This window comes from Danio rerio, chromosome 7, assembly GCF_049306965.1.
Source record: "Danio rerio strain Tuebingen ecotype United States chromosome 7, GRCz12tu, whole genome shotgun sequence".
Taxonomy (NCBI): Eukaryota; Metazoa; Chordata; class Actinopteri; order Cypriniformes; family Danionidae; genus Danio; species Danio rerio.
In genome coordinates this window covers 37,309,013-37,330,000 of record NC_133182.1, presented here as the reverse complement: position 1 = coordinate 37,330,000, position 20,988 = coordinate 37,309,013, and the positions used below count along the sequence as shown (strand labels likewise).

Sequence of the window (20,988 nt, the reverse complement as noted above, 5' to 3'; positions counted from 1 at the left end):
TCACTTTTACAAATGAAGAGGAAAAAATTGGTTGATTTTACTCTCCCAGTGGCGCACCGTCCACCCATGTGCCCAACACTAGCCTAAAAAAAACTCAAACAATTCTGTCTGCTTCGATTTACTATGGCCTACTGATCCTCACACACTTTTATTTGGTTTGCGGCAACTGTAAGCAGTCATCACAGTCTGAGCATTTACTTAGGAAACACAATCTGGCAACCGTCCCAAGTGTCAATTACAGCTAAATATGCTTTTCATTTTTGATTACCGTGTTTGTGGAACATAATGCGCAAAAAAGCCGCATCACATGACTCCAATTGAGTTTCCATTCCAGCAGCGAGAGGACAATAAATAAATATTTCCAAGCCATTAGGGGTTGGACGTGCTCCATACAAGGGACGAGACAGCGTTATGATGTGTATAGTGTTTCAATGGAGGGTTGTCCTCGGGCCACAGACAGTCAGTCTGATAAACACTCCGCATGAACATCTCAGCTTTCCATTAAAGGTTGCAGGAGTCAACGTGCAAGTGTGCGGCGAACGCATGTTTTACGACAGGGTCCAGCAGCGCAGACAGGTTAACTGTAATATCCAGAGTGGTTTCGACTTTAATTTCAATAAACTCATTACGATCACAGGCAGTCTGGATACCCCTGCATGTTCCCCCAGTTTCAAAAGCCTAACGTCACCCCTTATAAATAGCCATTACTTTTCATAAACATCATCAAAGTTATTTATTGAGCAGAAGAGTCATTTATTGAGTGGGAAGAGGACACACACATACACATTTATGTATACACAACATGTTCTCAGCTTTCTTCTCTGTGAAGAAGTCATATGTATTCCATCTTGGGCAAAGAAAGTTGAAAGGCAATCAAGTGTAAAGATGGAGAAAAGAGAAACAAACATAAATACATACAGTAGAGTAAGTTCTTTTTAAGACATGAAGCTGGGTGATTCTGGATAAACTGATTCTGAATTAAATTAAATTAAATTAAATTAAATTAAATTAAATTAAATTAAATTAAATTAAATTAAATTAAATTAAATTAAATTAAATTTAATTTAATATGTTTGAGCCTGAATTAGTAACAAAGAATTCAGTAATTATTAAACAAACAATAATTTTGATGATTAAATTGATCTAGAGATTATTAGATAGGTTTACAGTTAAGTTTATAATGTAAAAACAAAAAAGTATAAAGACTCAAAAAAGTCAAAATTATTAGCGCTCCTGAGAATTTAGTTTTTTTAAATAATATTTTCCAAATTATGTTAAAGAGCCCATATTATGGGTTTTTGAAAATTCCCCTCCATGTAGTGTGTAACACAGCTCTAAGTGAAGTGAAGTATCCAGCTAAGGCTTAAATCTGTAAGAGTACAGTGTTTAAAACGGTTGATTCATCTATAAAAGAGTCGACTCATAGTGCTTCAAACGAGTCGCCTTGATAGCGATTCATTAGGTGTTTCGCCATGACGTACGAACGAAACCAAGTTATTCACGTGCACGCGCAAACCCGGGAGATTTCAAACCTGAGGCCCCGCCCTCTGACGCAGAAACCCAGACAGACACACACACACACACACACACACACACACACACACCCACAAACACACGCACACAAACATGGCGGTCGATTGAAGTCACACTGCAGATGGACATTATTGATTCTCTACCCAGAGATGAAACCTCAGTATTATAGCCAAGCAGTTGGAAACTTCTGGAAACTACATGCTACAAAGAATACTTCATCTGCGTTTGTTAAAGTAAGGATCAGTAAAGATTAACTTACTAATGGACGTCAGGATGAGTTTCTTCCTCCATTTCTCAAATGTAAGTACGTGCGATTAAAGTTGCCTCGTTGACTCTAGCTTGCAAATGTATTTAGTTGTGATTTGTTACTTGTAACCGCGTGTACTGTATCAGGTTAACTGGCTATATTCTCTTATCGCGTGCAAAGTCACGTTAAAAACGCGACGCGTGCTGTTTGTTTACGGAGCTCCGTGGTAGAGGTCTGCATTCCCGCGGCTGTCCCCGCGCCAGATTTCTGCGGCGCGGGAATAAATTTCCGAATCAATCGCGGGAGCGGTCGGTAACAGGTTTAATTTGGGACGGGAGCGGGCTGTCTAGCAATATCGTGGATATTGCTATGCGAATGAGACAGAGCTTTGCCTGCCTGTGTGTCTGCTTGGCGCTTGTGTGTATGTGTTAGTGCGCGCGTATGAGAGAGAGAGAGAGAGAGCTCTGTCTGGCTGTCTCTGGACTGTTTTGCTGGGTGATTGTCGGTTATGTTCTCCCCCGCTCTTTAGCGGGATCGGGCGCGGCGGGCAGAAAACGGGGCGGTTCGGGCACCGGGACAAGAAATTCTAAATATAAGCGGGAGCGGTCGGGTTCAGGCTAAAACCTGGCGGGTGCGGGTGGAAGCGGGAGCGTTGTCGTCCAGAGGTGTGTGTGTGTGTTTGTGTGTGTGTGTGGCAGCTAAAATCCACGCCTACACTATGGAGTGCGTTTTATATTGCTGATTAGCTATTGGGCATTTCATTCTCTGACTGAAGGCAGTCGACCAATCGTGACAGACTGTCATCGGTCCAATCAGCGCAGATTAGCTTCGCGCTAAGGAGGGGTTTGGGAACAAATGAATCACTGGACGATTCATACGGGAGTCGCTGGGATAATTAGGTAAAAATAAATGCAGATTATAAGACCATGAAAGTGTTTTTTGACTTTGCATGCATATTAGACTGTTGTTGGAGACCCTTACAACCAAGATATGACCCTATTTCATGTATAATATGGGCTCTTTAAACAGAGCAAGGAATTTTAACAGTATTTCCTCTAATATTTTTTTTTCTTCTGGAGAAAGTCTTATTTGTTTTATTTTAGCTAGAATAAAAGCAGGTTTACATATTTTGAAACCGATTTTAAGGTCAATATTATTAGCCCCCTTAAGCAATATACTTTTTGATTATCTGCAGAGGAAACTACTGTTATACAATGACTTGTCTAATTACTCTAATTAAGCCTTTAAATTGCACTTTAATCTGAATGCTTTTATTTAAAAAAAACATCTAGTAAAATGTTATGTACTGTCATCATAGCAAAGATAAAACAAATCAGTAATTAGACATGATATATCAAAACTACTATGTTCAGAAATAAGTTTAAAAAAACTCACTTTTAACATATTTAACCATAACGGACAAAATTTACATTACACAAGACGAAGATGAAGGACAGTTTTGCAACTGATAGGAAACATTACATACTATTCAGCCCAATCTCACTAGAAATTATAAGCATTTATATATCTTGTCAGCAAAGTGTCGAATGAAAATTTATACTATTTATTTAGTAAGAAAACATACGATTTTTAAAAGGAGGCATGTCCCCAAACCCCAACCCTCATTGGTGGATGAGTAAATCATACTAAAATGTATGGATAAGGTCATACAAATGAATATGAATTAGCCACTAAGTCCAAAAAAATTGATTAGTGTTGGGACAACTTTTTACTTTTTTACAAATTCAAGTAGATTGAACATAAAACAAATAAGGTGTCCCAGAAAAAATAAGTAATTAGACATGATATATCAAAACTACTATGTTCAGAAATAAGTTTAAAAAAACTTCTTTCCATTAAACAGAAATTGGAGAAAAGGGTTGCTAATATTCAGGAGGGCTAATAATTCTGACTGCAACTGTGTGTGTGTATATATATATATATATATATATATATATATATATATATATATATATACAATAGAATAATGTATAGATATATACAATAGAATAAATACAATAGAATACAATAGAATAAAAATATAAAACAAACTGTGATTTAAGCATCTTCGCCCTAAGAAAAAAACTTTAGCAACAAAAATCCTTCAGTCAAGAGCAGTAAGGGATGTTCTCGTCGTTTGATTAATGTAAAACAGGCAGCAGCATTTCGTCACTTTAATGGTTTCTCTTTCATGTGTCTTTTGATTGTCAACTCGTTTGTTTATTACGCAAATGAGGGTTAATATGAATAATCACTAATCACCGCGTTTTGACACCTATTTGACCATTAAAGCGCTCATGTTAAGATGACTTTAGATATCTGCGCTCCTCTGCTCGTCTCAGCGTGCGAATGAGACCGAATCCTGACCGCGTGCTTATGTGTGTGTGCAACACGCGCACACGCATAAGCACGCGGTCAGGTCTTTCGCCCTTTTGGTATATGATACAATAATCGTTTATCTCGATTAATGGTTTTTCATAATCGTTAGAAGCCATAATCGAAATCGAAATCGAATTTTAGATTAATTACACAGCCATATTAAGTAGCATAAAAATCTGTGTTGTCATGACTTAATTATACCCTTTTTTTTATTTCTGTCTGTCTGCACTGCAAAAAAAAAATTTTCTTACTTAGATTTGTTGTCTTGTTTCTAGTCCAAATATCTAAAATTTCTTAAATCAAGAAGAATTTTCTAGACAAGCAAAAAATATTGTCTTGTTCTGATAAATAATATGCCAAAATTAAGAGAGTTTTTCCTTAATACAAGCAAAAAAAATCTAAGTAAGAAAAACATTTTTTGCAGTGTGATGCATGAATCTCTTTTTTGGAAGTAAAATGAATGTTGAAAAAAATATTGGTGAAGTTGAAGAGGACTTATATTATTTTTTTAGATAAACATTTTTTAAATTCACTATCAATTTTAATACTTTTAGTGTTGAGATAAAACAATTCTAAGAAAGAAAGTTGTAGTTCTGCAAATCAAACTGCTATTATATTGATTTTTGTTCTGTTTACTCTTACAAGATATCACAATCATCTCTACGCATGAAAGTTGCATCTTCATATCATGTTCAATACATCCTTACTAAATGAACTTGTGTTTTAGAACAAATCTCTTGAATGAATATGAATCAAATACATTTTATTAAGTCAATAATTTGTGAATATTTCACGTAAATTTGCTATAAACTTGAATAATTATTGGTTGTTTGTTTATGTAAAGCATCAAGTTACTCTTAAAATGCCATTTATACTATTTTAATCATAAACATCAGTGTTTATATCTCATTTATAAACTAACATCACAGTATACTGTGTTAGATACTCTAAATATACAGTTTCACATACAGTTATATAATTCAATTAAGTTTTTACTCCCAGTAATGTTTAAAAAAAACACAGTATATCCTTTTTTTGCCAGCAAAAGTCCTGTTTCTATTTTGGCCAGAATAAAAAACAATATTTAAAAATATAACTTAAAAGCTGCTGAGGCCAATATTATTAGCCCCCTTTAATTAATTTATTTTTATTACTTCAGAACAAACCAATAATTAACCTCGTTAAGCATTGAAATCGCACTTTAAACTGAATAGATATTTGCAAAATAACAAATAAAATATTGTGTACTGTTATCATGACTGAGACAAAAAAAAGTTATTAGAAATTGTTTATTAAAATGATTATGTTTAAAAATGTGTTAAAAATTTAGCCTTTGTTAAACAGCAATTAGACAACATTTGAAAAATAAATAACATTTTTATAGGAGGCCTAAAAATTTTGTTTTCGACCATACACAACACAACAATACTGTTTTGTGAACCTGTTTCATACGTATGGCAACTCCTCACTTTCTGGCTCAAATACTGAACTAAATGTTGACTGTAACTGCACTTGTCAAAGATTTCAACAGACAAAGCCGAATCATTGTCATTTCAAACAGGATTGTGTGGGTGTTCGAATCCAGATTGCAATCTTTTACCAATTAATCATCCGGTTCTACTCAGAGGGCAGAGAGCTGTCATTCACACATTATAACCTCGCATTTCTCAAATGAATAGGTGGCGAGCATTTAAATTCATAAAAACAGTTTGTCATCCGACACTGAGGGAATCGATTGTCTGTCACTGTCAAAACCAAGCAGCCCATCATCATTAAGTCACTCCTGATTGAGGCCATTCTCCTTTAGACAGGCCCATCCATTACTCTCACACATAATCCACAACTCATCTCTCTATCCACAGGCTCCAACCCCCGCCTCCCTAGCAGCCCCTGAGGACCCGTGTTCAGCGGAGAGAGCGGGGGCCTCTGGTGTTCAACCATTAGACCCTGGAAGACCTTTCAACCACAACCAGCCAAATGTGTCATCAAGTGGGTAAAACAAAAGCAAAGTTAAATCCCCAAATCCAGTCTGCCATCAGGCTGAGCTCACTTTTAACATATTTAACCATAACGGACAAAATTTACATTACACAAGACGAAGATGAAGGACAGTTTTGCAACTGATAGGAAACATTACATACTATTCAGCCCAATCTCACAAGGAATTATAAGCATTTATATATCTTGTATGCAAAGTGTCAAATGAAAATTTATACTATTTATTTAGTAAGAAACCATACGATTTTTAAAAGGAGGCATGTCCCCAAACCCCAACCCTCATTGGTGGATGAGTAAATCATACTAAAATGTATGGATAAGGTCATACAAATTAATACGAATTAGCCACTAAGTCCAAAAAAATTGATTAGTGTTGGGACAACTTTTTACTTTTTTACAAATTCAAGTAGATTGAACATAAAACAAATAAGCTGTCCCAGAAAAAAAAACTCAAGAGTTGTGTTGTTTTTACTAAGTTTAAATAAGTAGTTTGAACAAACAGCAAATGTAATTTTTTGAGTGTGAGATTGTGTTGGAGCCTGGAAACACATTAATATCAGTGAATGGATAGTAAATCATAGGTTATATACACACAGCTATTGTTTCTTTCCATACCAATAAATCTTCTGTGAATGGTTAATGTGAATTTTTCTTTAATTTGATTCTTTTTACAGCATTGATGTTGTAATGTAATCAAAATATAATCAATTAAACAGACTTCGGCATTTATTTAGTTGTTCAAGCTGAAAATGAGACCTAAAAAACGTTTACACGTACACGCCAACCATCTCCATTGAAAATACTAGGGTAAAATAAATTTTCATATTTTATGGCCTGTTTCTACTAACTGGTACAGCACGGTGCGATACGGGTCACCTTTATCAGGCTTGCGTTTTCACTGCCAAAAGGGTACCAATAGTGTGGTGTACGACAGAAAGTTTCAGTTTCAGTGCTTCTCACAAAACAGATGCTTTATACACATAAATGCTAGTGTATAAATGTTTATTACTAACCTTTCTATGAACATGATTTAATTATAAATGCAGATCAATGATAGTGTGAAATAGCCTACTGTAACATCTGCAATTATATAAAATAAATACATGCAACATATTTGAACACATAAAGCCCCTTACATTCTACGATATGTTACTAATTACAGAAAAAAACTACACACAGTATACTTTTAGTCCTTATTTAGGTTCAAAAATAGCACACAACATATACTGTAGCATGTGAAAACGCAAAAACGCTCGCGTTTTAGAGGTCCTTGTAAAGAACTGCGGGGCACATGGTAGATTCTGCTCTTGCTCTTGGCTTTGTGCCTGTTTATCAAGACCAGGACAAGGTTTGTTTTAGGTCGGCTCGACCATGGTTCATTATTATATGTATATATTATTGTGAATTTAAAAATGACGCTTCCTTCGTTTTCATTTTCCTAGCTTGTGAACAAGCGAGTGACGTTTCTCTGTAAACCAATAGCTTTCAGTTGGGCTTCTGGCTCCACCTTTTGGTACCCTTTTGTGCTAGGTACCCTTTAGAAAGAGTACAGTGGTACGGTACAGTTCACTTTTAGGTACCTTTTGACAGTGAAGACGGCCATAATAGCATACTGAACCGTACCATACTGTACCACTCAGTGGAAACAGGCCATTAAAGACTTGGCGGGGAAGAATGTAATTTTAATGCAACGCTTCTTGTACATTTTGAGACCGACTTTGTCATATATAAATCAGGCAGTGAAGATTGTTGATCAGAAAACAGACCTTAAATGCGCCAATTTTGTAATGGCATACAGTTCACTAGAATCTTTTGACCCAGGTTACTGAATAATTAAAAGTCCTTCTGCATACTTCTGCATATACCCTATATACCTCAAAAAATCAAATATATTTACATCAATATCTTATCAAACATGTTGCGGGGAAAAGTAAAAATCAAAAAATAGCTCAAAGCTTGCTAGAGAAACTGCAACATTTCCAATTCAAGCTACTGTAACAGAACCATTCTTAAACCTACTTCAGCCTCTCTTGAAATCTGTTGGCCTTTTTGCCACTTCAACAATAAAAAAAGCATCATGCTCAGCTTCTTGCAGTAATAAAACGGCGGGTTTGTGTGGTTGCTATTGTGTCTATTCATTGAGTTATTTCCTCAGCTCTCTGACGTATTACCCAACAGCTCAATCCATCTGCTTTGGGGCGATTTCCTCTCTCACCGGATATCTGAATGGATCACACAATAATCTCTCCTGCCCTCAAACCATACGCACAATGATTATTTTGTCTTCAAACATCTCTGACAGGAAAAATTAGTAATCATCATGGTGAGAGCAGGTGTTTTTCTTTCCCTGCTTTTCTTTTCTTTCCCTTTTTTTTATCCCCTCCCCAGAGCACCGACACAGATGCTTGTGTACAAGGCCAGTATTGATTTTTAAACCATTTGACGCGAGCTGAATAAGATGGGAGAGAGGGGAGGCTTTAGCCATGAGCTTTTTTATCAATCAAGGTGTCAAAGCTGCTACTAAATTCGATTCTTATTTATCAGAATTGCCCGGTCGGACAGAGTGCCATGCACAACAGTCACAAATCTTCGCGCAAACTATACCATAACTCACCGTCTTAATCCAACGCAACACGACTTCATCGCGGGTGCCAAGATGATTGACTTAAAAACAAATCCAGCATTATTGCCATGTTCTAATATGATGTGATCTGGACTCAATCAAATAAGTAAAGATCTTCAATAGCGATGTAAGAGCAGGTAAACAGGTTAAAACGATTATGACGGGGTCAAAAACAGGGTTTAGAATTTATTAGCAATATTAAAGCACATGTAAACGGCAAAGTTGGTTCCTGCTGTCTGTCTGGGAGGCATTCGCGTAACACGTTTACCGAGAAATGGCAGCACACAAATCGTAAACATGTTCGCGTGTCAAAAAGTTGAAGCCCAAAGGTCAGGACTAAGCTGTAATTTGCCCAGGCTGATGAACAGGGAAACGTTAGTTTCCATCTGATCATACGTGCCTGATTACCTTGTGTACCAATCAATTTCTGAGTGAGTTAAAACACCAGCACCAAACAAAGGACAGAGATGGAGGATAGTAAATAAAGCTGGAGTCTAAAACACATGAATCACTGTGTTATTACATTCCCACACCTCTCTTAACAGGTATTGATCACAGAGTGTGCTTGAAATATAGGTTGCATTGTTAAAAGACAGCACGGGTGAGATTTGATAGAGGGAAGAGCGCGATCAAAGGCAATAAAGACAAAGGCCTAAGTAGCAACACACCCACACACAAAGAAAACCTAAAAAAATAAAATAAAATTCTAACTTTCACATTTTAATAATACACTCATAGATAGAATAAACCATTTCTTAGGTAAGCTCAGATTTATCATGGTATCTTTTTTATTTATTTAAACTCCAATAATTTACTCAAATAGAAAATACCTGTTTGGACTGGACTGCAATATTTTATAAATTTATTTCAAGACAAGAAAATGTTCACCATTTAAGATGAATAGCACCTGCCTTTGTGAAAATGTATCTTCAAAAGCGATTCAGCTAAAATCTCCCTCTAGCTACTAAAATGTAAAAAATGGATCAACGGGGGAAAAAAACGCCAAAAATTATGAATGAAATGTCACATCCGAATGCAATGGTGAAATGAGGGTGATCAATCTAAGGCGCTTATGACGCTGAACAGAGAGGAGGATAGAATTGAACCTGTGTGTTTTGACAGCTTTGATTGGATTAAACACTTGCTAATGGGATCATTTTTCATGGGAAAAGGTATTCCTTTAAAACAGGGCAATCAATTATTATGAATTATACATAGCTCGAGTCAAAGTCAACCATCATTAAAACATCTCATTATCATTTTCTTCATTTTTTTTCTCAGAACAGAGAGAAGGGAAAAAGGAGAATGATAAAGATACTATCTTTATTTTAAATAGATCAGTGTTTGTACGTACATGTATTAAAGAGAGTAGAATATTTTTACCTACATTTGCATTAGGAATAAGAACATATTATATTATATTGTATTAATTATATTATATTATATTATATTATAATAATTATATTAAATTATATTAATTAAATTATATGTATTATATTATATTATATTATATTATATTAGTTATATTAAATTAAAGTTATTATATTATATTAACTATATTATATTATAATATAAGAAGGCATTGTTCCAAATAACAAGTTTCTACAAAAAACATATTTAGAACTCAATGTAAGTGTAAAAGTGCAGCCCTAAAATGCTAATTTACTGAAATTTAACATCTTTATATTTCACTTTATACTCTATGAAGCACTAGATAACAGCCATTTGTCAGGTTTTAAATGATTTCAAACATAATAAAATTCTAAAATTGAAAAAATCTGTACGATCACATTCTTATGTATATGCTTAATCTTTTAATTTTTTAAGAAATGTTACACTGAATGATAATGAAACATTTTTTCATCCATATTTAGACATTTTAACAAGTTATTCGAAATATGAAAAAAAAATTTAGTACATAATTTCATCTCTCTAGCCTTATTTTCATTAATGTCAGATGGCAATGTCTATGTTCTGAGTATGTGTGTGTGCATATATATGCGTGTAAAGATTCATTTTAAATATTTTCCGCTGACTGATGCATTAGTGTCAGGATTTTCCGGTTTCATCTTTCATTGAGCAGACCTGCGTGCACATTTCTGTGGGTGTATATGCATGTGTCAGACGGTCATGCCGGTGTGTCAACACAACACCAAACACTTAACCATGACATCATTTGACTAGGGGTTATTGATGGTGATTTTTAAAGGGTCAAAGTGGCTGTGTTTTCTTTGCGTGTCTCCTCTGCTGCTCCTGGACTGCGAGCTTCTCCTATGCCTCCATTAGGCTGATGGATGCAGAAGGCATGCAGGCCAGAGAGAAGGGAGATGGTCGACTGGTTTTGAAACAAAGGGAAACCCACAGCACTGATTGGAGGGTTATGGCCAATGACTGCTTTTACAATGAAAGACGCTGTTAGGGAGAATTTTTACTTGAAAAGATACCACACACAAACTACATAACAGTTCGAAACCACACAGCTTGAAAGCAGACACATAACTAATAGTAGGGAAATAAATAAATTACAACCTGTTTAGGGTAGTACAGTTAAAGGGGTCCTTTAATGGGGGATGGGGGGGGACTTTTTCCACATAATTTAAATTACACCAGCATCTCCCTAGCACAAACTGCTTGATTAATTTCAGTTTTGATGAAGACCAGTTTACAAAAAAACAAAATAGTTTGTAATTGGTTAGCTGTTCCAGAGCGATGTGATTGGCGAGAAGCTTAAAAGATGTTTCAGTACTGCCGTGCCCCTTGCCAAAGCAGCAAGATCTATCCGTTTCACGATTGGTTAATGAAGAAGATCAAATATCAATAAAGGTTTGCAGACACAGGCATAACAAAACATTTATATTGGTAAAATAAACTAGAGCTGATTAATTGAGTACGTGTGACGAACAGACGTACAAGTCCAAAAAAACAAAATTAAATGAAAAAACCATGTGACAATAATTGTATGTGTGAACTTTGTATACAGAAACAGTTTGAGGATATTTTAAACATTAAAACAGCGTCACGAAAAAAAAAAAATCCTTTATGTTCACTAAGTTGAATGGAGATGCCGCTTGCTGTCATGTCCGATTCGGACATAAAAAGACAAATCCTCTGCAAAAAAAGGAGAGCCAACATGTACAAATGGAAGGACAGAGTAAAAAAAAGATCTGAGAAATTTTAATCAAACATGATAAAAAAACACTGAAAAATCCACCGAACAAGCAGAGTGGAGGAATCTTATGTTATGAAAGCTCTCTAAACAGCCAAAAAACAGTTAACCTATCAAAATAAACCACATCCCATATATAATAAAGCTGCATCAATGCATATTCCCGCCCGTCCAGTGTATACGGCAAGTAGACTTTATTTGTTTATATATTTATTTATATTGTAAGATGATGGAGGAACGTGAGAACTGTTTGTAGTAGTACATACACAGGTGCGACAGCTTTTCAAAAAACACAACATTTAGCCATGATCTGCAATTTATTATTTACTGTTGTATTTATTTATTTAATGTTTATTGTTAATAATTAATTGTTATTGCCTGTACTGTAAGAAGGTCTATATATTGTGCACTGTTCATACTGTATTTACTGTTTTTCTAAAAAAAAAAAATAATAATAATAATAATAATGATGACTTTAAAAATAATAATAATAATAACCATGAAAAGTGCTTAATTTTAACCCGAGGTTTCTGTTATTGTGTTAAAACTATGATAAAGGAATCAGATCTGTAGTGGTTTAAGGTGATATGATGAATTGGAGTTATACTGTTATTCCACACTAACTGGACTTATTTTACACATACTGTATAGAGAAATAGAAATCAAAATAACTTAATTTTAATACTGACATTGAAGAATGTTATCTCCTTATAATTGAGAAGCTTTTGTTGTCTATCTTTAACTTAAATAAAAATGTATAATATATAGTTCACAATCCAAATGAAAAAAATCTTATTACTCAAAATTTTAAAACATGAACCTCCTGTATATGGTTCTTTGTCTCAAGGCATTAATTACTAAATGATTGAAATTTTGATACAATTCAGTAAAAAGGTAATGCGACTCCTTTGAATCTTTCTTTGGGGAGCACTTTGAGATTTGTATATATCTTTTTTATACCAAAACATGCACACCACATACTGACTTAAATTCAAAAAGTGGGAAAGCACAATAAGACCCATTTAAAAATGAAAAAGAAAAACCAAGACTTATAGTGTCAATGAATAAAACAAAGCAGGCATTGACAAGAAGAATGTCATAACTGGTGGGATTAAATTATCCCAGAGTATCTATTTCGCACTCAGTCATGGCCAAGTAGGTAATTTCAGTAATAATATTATGAAAATCTGAAGTCTTAATAAAATTGAAAAGTGAGGACAAATGCAAACACTTCACAGTAAAAGATATGTGTGGAGACATTTCAACGTTATTTTGCAAAGCAGAACTTCCTGCGATTCCAAGGATAAAATAAATTTAAGGTATAAGGGAAATTATAGTAATGCAATTGATCCTGAATACTGATTGGTTATTGGGTGTCAGTGAATGGTAATGCAAAGGTCTAGTGGGGGTAATGGGCAAGAAGCAAGTGCTTTTGTAGTTATTCCTGGTCATGTTCTCAATGGCCTTGTGAGTTACAATACGTAGGCCTTTTTATTCCAGACACACTCTCTTCCAGCCCAAAAGCATCCACCAAGCATGACCATAACGCATAAAACACTGCTGCCTGGCTCCGCTGCTCGGCCATTATAACTGCCATTAGAGAGCAGGCCTCACAGAGAGCATCAGAGAGGCTCATTGATTCAACTGCTTAGTCCAAATCACGCACTGAAATGACCCGAATAATTCACGACACGCGTCTCAATGCGTACCAGCAAATTGGCATATTAGCACTACATTGTGCGTGGGGTGGTTTTGGAAAATCTGTGCTGCTGCATGTATCTACACTTCAAAATGATTCAAAAAGAAACATATAAATTAATAAATGTAAATAAGTATAAATATTTTAACATGATAATATAAACAATTTAAGCCATGAAGAACCGCTCAGCAGATTTCAAATGTTGCTTTTGTGCACATAAAGGGTCTAAAAGAGTGCTCCAAACAAAACTGAATGTTTTTAGTTTTGACCAAAACCACATATGTTTGGACTATTTTTGAATCGTGGATATTTACAGCAGTATGCATTATCCAAAACTGTCCCACAAACAAAAAAGCTGTGACCATATGATGAATGTATTCCCAATTGAGCAAGAGCATCAAAAAATAATAATAAAAAAAATATTCTCAGCAATAAAAACAAACTTTTTTTTTTCTAAAACACAAAGCTCTAGCTCTTGATTGCAGTTTTGATCCACGTCCAAAGCCATTGAAAGTAAATAAGAGTAAATTACTCTTACGAACGTATACATATGACCTCATTAAATCAGCATTGTTACATTGTATGTTGCTGCAGTTTCATGTATTGTTTCAGAGGGTGTTTTTAATGATCTGTTTTGTAATCGTTTACTGATTTCTGTCGACAGTTATTTCAAGTAAGTCAACACTTTGCTAAGTGCAAAAGTTTTAAACTTAACACCCACATTTTGCCCCATTTTTTTTGTCCCATTTAAGATCATTCTTGAACACTCACAAAAAAGAACAACAAAGAGCAGCTTCCAACATTCAAGGAATCTTATTCTTGTGTTAAAAATAAAAAAGCCCTCAAATGTTTGAAATCACTTAACCAAGGTGAGTAAATGGTGGACATGTTGTGGTGAACGACATGTTTTCAATTTCCTGTATGCTTTCTATAGAAAAAAAATGTGAACATAACGACTAAACTCTGTTGAGAGATAAAGAGATATAAGTGTGTGAAGACTTGTGGAGCTGTGCATCGATGGATTTGCTCTTTAACGTTTGGACTTTCAGCAATGAAATTTAAACCAAGCTGAATTTAACTAAACAGAACTTTAACTCTGAAAACTGGACTGACACAGTTTCAATTTACTACAACTTCTATGTTAAGCTGCTTTAGCACAGTCTACATTGTAAAAGCGGCATAGAAATAAACAAATTGAATTGAATATTGTGTAAAAGTCATATATTTGGCTAAATTTTATTTAAATTGAATAGACTCTTCTATCTTTCCCTCATGATAAATTAATGGACGCCGGAAGAATGTCATTTAATAATTGAAAAATGATTGTATTTACTCATATATTTTATATATATTTCATCTATTTATTATTACATTACATGTATTGTGTTAAGCATGTTAGAGAAGCAATAAGGCCTGTTAAGGCATTAGTATATGAAGGAACACAGTTCTAACATCTGAAATAAATGTCTAAACTCACTGTAAATTATCCTTCTTGGGGCTTTTTGCTTTTTTATAATACTACTAAGCAAGCATTTCTTCTAAGAATAGTCTAAGAATAGGCCAAAACTAGACTCGTAATCAAATAAACAGAAATGAATGACTATATAAAGTCTGTCTAATCTGTCTATTTGACGACTAGTCTCGTTTAGGGCCATTCTTAGAGGTCTATTAGATTTTCACTGACAGCGTCTACATTTTGATGTCTATTCAATATATATTAAACACAAAACTGTTTGCTGGGTACATAGGTCATAATTTGATAACATGAAAGTTTAAGAAATAGAATTAAAGAAACGACCATGGATTTTTTGTAACTACAACCTTAACACCAATGAATATTATAATACATACATTTATTGTTTCTTTTTCGAAAACTTAAAATCACAGATTGGGTAAGATACCAAGCACAAAAGTGAGGCAGTAAAAAGTTCACACTGGAATGAGCAGCTCACATTTGTGTCCATTTTCAATTGCCTCTAGTGGTTTTCCAGAACATCTCTCCAAAAATGCTAAAAACAGACGCACCACCTTTACAAACTGAGATGCTTCTTTTCAGCGAGGTAAGGGAACAGAATGGGCCCTTCTTTCTCTCTTTCCAATTTTTCCCCCCCTCTCTTTTTTCTTTCTTTCTCTTGCCTTGTTGAATTCAATACAGGTCCACTTTAATTAATTAGCTCTAAATAAATAATGTGGGAGCAGCCTATTTAGAGGTTTTTATTCTCCAGACATAAAAGTCATTAATTATAACACTCGGCGCAAGAGAGTCTGATAAGAGACACTAAGTGCTACTTCAACTCCAGGCAGCACATGTCCACCTGAATATCAAATTCAGAATACGGCACGACAACACAAACAATGACAAACAGCGGCAGGAATCACTTAAGTCATGCTCTGATATCATTCTTTGTGTCTGTGTGTCAAAAATCAATGTTAAAATGTTGTTGGAAGGGAATAATGGAAACGGATCGGGAGTCGGCAGTCAGAATCACTCTTGTTTGTTTGTGAGAGGCTGAGGAGACAGGTGAGATTTGCCCTTATTACCAATGTCAGAGATTCGATTAGGCAGCAGGAAAGCAAATGATCCCAATGAACTTGTGATTAATCCGGCTAAGGTCTATTCACTAATGTAGCAGAATGCATTAAAGGCATAAGCTAATGGGGACAGGACATCAATTCAGATACAAATGAACCGCATTTGCATCGGGCGCTTATTGACTGCTGTAACAAAACGAATTACAAAAGGTAATCTACTTATGAACCGCCCGTATGGATGAAGCATGATTTCCTCCATATCTGTGCTTCCGTTAAGAATCAGCCCGGGATTTGCCTTTAGAAACGATTTACTCTGTCAATGCTTGTTGATTGACAAGACTGAATGTGAAATATATGCCTGCAAAGATCAATAAGGTCTGCTCTGTTTGCCCAGAATTTTCCGTACAAAGGTATCAAGATGAGTTGAAAATACCAGCTGCTGACCAAAATGGCTAACAAACTAATCGCAGTGCCAAAAGTATTATTTTAGGTTCTTTCTATTATACTTGCACACAGTGTGGTCCATTGTTTATCAAGAAAGTTACCCGAGTAATATTGAGTGTAATAAACAATACATTTAAGAAAAAAAGGAACAATTACTCTACTCTTAGCGTCACATGATCATTTTTGTCACTTCTGAAATCACGTATGATTCAAATTAATGACCATTTTACTAGTGATGGGTCGTTCTTGAACAATTAGTATACTTTGAATGAATCTTTTTTTGTGGCCCGAGAACAAGGAGTCCTCTCAGGGAGTGATTCATTCATTTGCGCATGAGCACATTTGTGCAGGTTTTTTGAGTCATCCATAGGGTTTGAATCATGTGAAAGGCAGAAGTCAATCATATGCATTTAGAGCCAGAAAAAGATTTGATCCGTTCATTTCTTGAGTCTTCGGTTTTGAGTCATCTCTCTCTACATACTGTTGTAACAAAGGCCATCTAGTGAAGTGCTGTTCAGGTAAACCTCACTCCTCTGACTTCTAAAGGTGCTCTAGCGAAAGACACTAGAGACCATGGTCTTTAGCCTCCTTGTTAGAGCAACCGACTCCCATGCAAAGAGTCGCCTGTTCGATCCCAGCTCGGAGCAGGTTGGGTGATGTAGGACCAACAGGGTTACATTGGTGCCATAACCAGGATGGGAGTGAGGTTTAGAAGGATGAGTGTAACAGAGGCCAGCTATAGTGAAGTGTTGTGCAGGTAAACCTCACTCCTCTGACTTCTAAAGGTGCTCTAGCGAAAGACACTAGAGGCCATGATCTTTAGCCTCCTTGTTATAGCATCTGACTCCCATGCGAAGAGTCGCCGGTTCAATCCCAGCTCGGAGGGGTCGTTGGGTAGTGTAGGACCAACAGGGGTTACACTGTCATGTGATGAACAAATAATTCAAAAACCCATAGACTCAAAAGCTGAGCTAATCCAGTGTGTTTTAGGCTCAGACTGTATGCATTGGTTAAGTCCATCCATATTTTGTGTAACATATTATTTGAGACGTTTCAAATTCATGTAAGGCCTTTCTTTATCTGCCTTTTGTACAGTCAGTCTGAGAATGCATTTTTCTGGTTTCTTCCCTCAAAATGTCATTTCAGCCACCAATCAATGATTTGCAGATTTGACGAGATCTTCTACGCTGTGCCACTTCATTTCAGTCTGCGTCTCTGGCACTACCTCTTTTCCGGATGCCTTCCTCCTGACACCTTCTACTGCAGGATGAAAGACAGCGCTTTAATCCTCGCTTTGTTCTGCTGCACAGACGGACATGAAAGAGCTCTCGGGTGGATTGCTCTCCTGTGAGTCCCCTGGCAGTGGGACGGTCCGGAGAAGACGGTCTTATCAATAATACCACGCTCTTAACGTGGGGGGCTTAGTGCAGGGGAAATATTCCACAAACCGACAGGAATCTATCTCGCCTCTCTTTCCCAAGGTCCCTCTGGTAATGACACTTTTGCGAGCCTGTCTAATACCACCTAGTAAGTGATTTTTTGGAAACGCAGGAGGGGGAATGGGAAGAAGGCTAAAAACCAAGTACGAGAGCACGGTTCTATTTGATGTTTCGAACGGGGATTGATCTAGGTGGAGAGGCAGGGATGGAGAAAAGGGGATTATTGGCTTGCAGAGATGCGTTAGATGTAGGGGATCTGTGAGAAGTGTTGCAAAGAACTGCCGTTTCCACACAGATTCTGAACTGCTCATGAACTCTCCGCAAGAAGCACCTGTGTCCATTTGAAAGGGTCTACCGGCTGAGATTTGTTTCCCACATACATACAGTACAGTGTCTGCACACAAACAATGTGAAACAACAGTCTGAGGGCAAGTAAAAAAAAATGGTGTAAGTGAACAGCCAAAAGAGATACAAAGACATTTGAGGGCCTAAAAACTTTTTGAAAAATTAAAAAAAAAAAAAATTTATTGTTATCATATATGCATATATTTACAAAAAATATGTATATTAAAAGAAAGACAAAAGAAAAAAAGTGATTGTACAAGTAGACCATAAATGTGTAGGTGCATAATTCTTTAAAGGAGTGATCCACTACGATATCATATTTTAGACTTTAGTTGATGTTTAATGTAGATGTATTGGCATAAACAATCTCTGAATGTAATACGCTCTAAGTACAATGCAAAGGGAGACATTATATTTTACAGAGTTAGCTTAGCAAAGCCCACAGTGAACAAAGTTTGGGGACTACAAAAAAATACATCCGGGTTAGTGAGATCACAAACGCTTCAGGTTTTCATGCATACACCATGTACATACACCCCACGCAGTGAAGGGGTGTGGCCAGAGGCGCTCTAATGTTATAGCAGAGAAAGCTAAGATGCCACCCAAATGCTGCTATTTCCACAGAGCTTCTGTTTCTGTATTTGGGCTTCCAAAGGACAAGACACTAAGAGACAAATGCCCACAATTTAATTTTAATTATGTTCCAGGGAATTATAAAAATACATAAAGCTAGCATTTGACAAAGGAGAACTTCCACAATCTCTCTCAGTTCAGAGCTGGATACAGCTAAAAAACTCCTCTAACCGATAAAGCTGTGGATTGTTAGCCACAACCTGTAAGTATTTTTATTTCTTAAAACTGATCAATTACATGCATAGTTTCTAGTGTTAATGGTATGTTGTGGCAGGGATGTAAACAATGGGAAATGCTGTTTGGCAACGTTAACAATTTAGCTACAAATTCATATTTATCAGTCAAACCCCTATAAACACCCACAATCTTCACCGGCGTACAGCGTTGTCTCTCTTTGCGGCTGCTTTCCCTGCATTCTACATTACACATGCTTATTCCAAATATATATGAAAGACACTTGTCAGATTTTATTTCAGAGGAACTAGAAAATATGACATTGTTCATGTTAGCTGATTATCGGTCTATAATCAAAGTAAGATATATGAAAAAATAACGTGATTTTCTACAAATGAAGCATGAGCACACATTGCTTTGCATCTTATAAACACAAGTTAGCCATAACAATACACTCTGGACCACCCCTTTGAGAAGTGTCAACGTGAACACAAAACCAAAAAGAAGAAAAAATAAAATTTTGTTAAAAATCTGTCACTGAAGCGGTACATTTTTGTTCCTAACAGGTCCTTAAAGGTACATATTAATGCCTAAAAAGAACAAATGTGTACCTCACTGTACCTTAAAAGGTACAAATGTAAACCTTAAAGGTACTAAAAACATACCAATGTCCACCTGTACGGTACAAGACTGTACCTTTTAAAAAGGTACCGCATCCCAGTGACAGATTTTGTCCCTTTTTTTCTAAGAGAGTTCACTGTTGTTGTAAACATTTTACACATTAATTTAAATAAATATATACATCAAACAAAATACTATAAAAATGTTTAAGTATTAGGCAGCCTGGTGACGCAATGGTCAGCGATCTCGCCTCACAGCAAGAAGGCTGCTGGTTCGAGCCTCGGCTGGGTCGGTTGGCATTTCTGTGTGTAGTTCGCATGTTCTCCCTGTGTTTGCATGGGTTTCCTCCAGGTGCTCCGGTTTCCCCCACAGTCTAAAGACATGCGCTATAGGTCAATTGCGTAAGCTAAATTGTCCCAAGTGTATGAGTGTGAATGGAAGTGTGTGGGTGTTTCCCAGTGATTGGGTTGCAGCTGGAAGATTATCCACTGCATAAAACGTGCTGGATAAGTTGGTTGGATCATTCTGCTGTTGCAACCACAGATTAATAAAGGGACTAATCCGAAAAAAAAAAAAATTAAGAATATTAAAGTATGATAAAATGGTTTTTGATTTGTGGTACTGTATCTGCTTGGCCCTTACATTTTTTGCAGCAATTACATTTGCACATATGAGTGAAGAATGGCCATTTTGACCTATGATTGTCATCCATATTGTGATTCCTGCAATTAATTAAACCAACTTAAGACCTTTTGAAAAAAAGTTACACTTGGCATTTATCCAAAACCTTATCCATCTTAGCAAATCATTTTTTCTAACCAAATGTCAGAGAAAAAAATAATAACCATTTGCTGGCTGCATACATACAAAATCTTAGTATGTTCAACGGTTTCAACAAACAACTGACATCACACATACCTTCCACACAGAAAAGTACACACACACTTCATGTTCAGACCCTGAATGCGCGCGCATACACACAGACACAGACACAGACACACACACACACACACAAACACACACACACACAGACACACACAGACACACACAGACACACACAGACACACACAGACACACAGACACACACAGACACACACAGACACACACAGACACACACAGACACACACAGACACACACAGACACACACAAATCCCC

General features: G+C 36.0%; 1 protein-coding gene across 30 annotated transcripts in view; it reads right to left on the bottom strand.

The window, feature by feature from the left end:
- The window catches only part of sall1a (spalt-like transcription factor 1a), a 411,427-nt gene that overhangs the window by 269,397 nt on the left and 121,042 nt on the right, over positions 1-20,988 (bottom strand). The gene's annotated exons all lie outside the window — the stretch shown is intronic.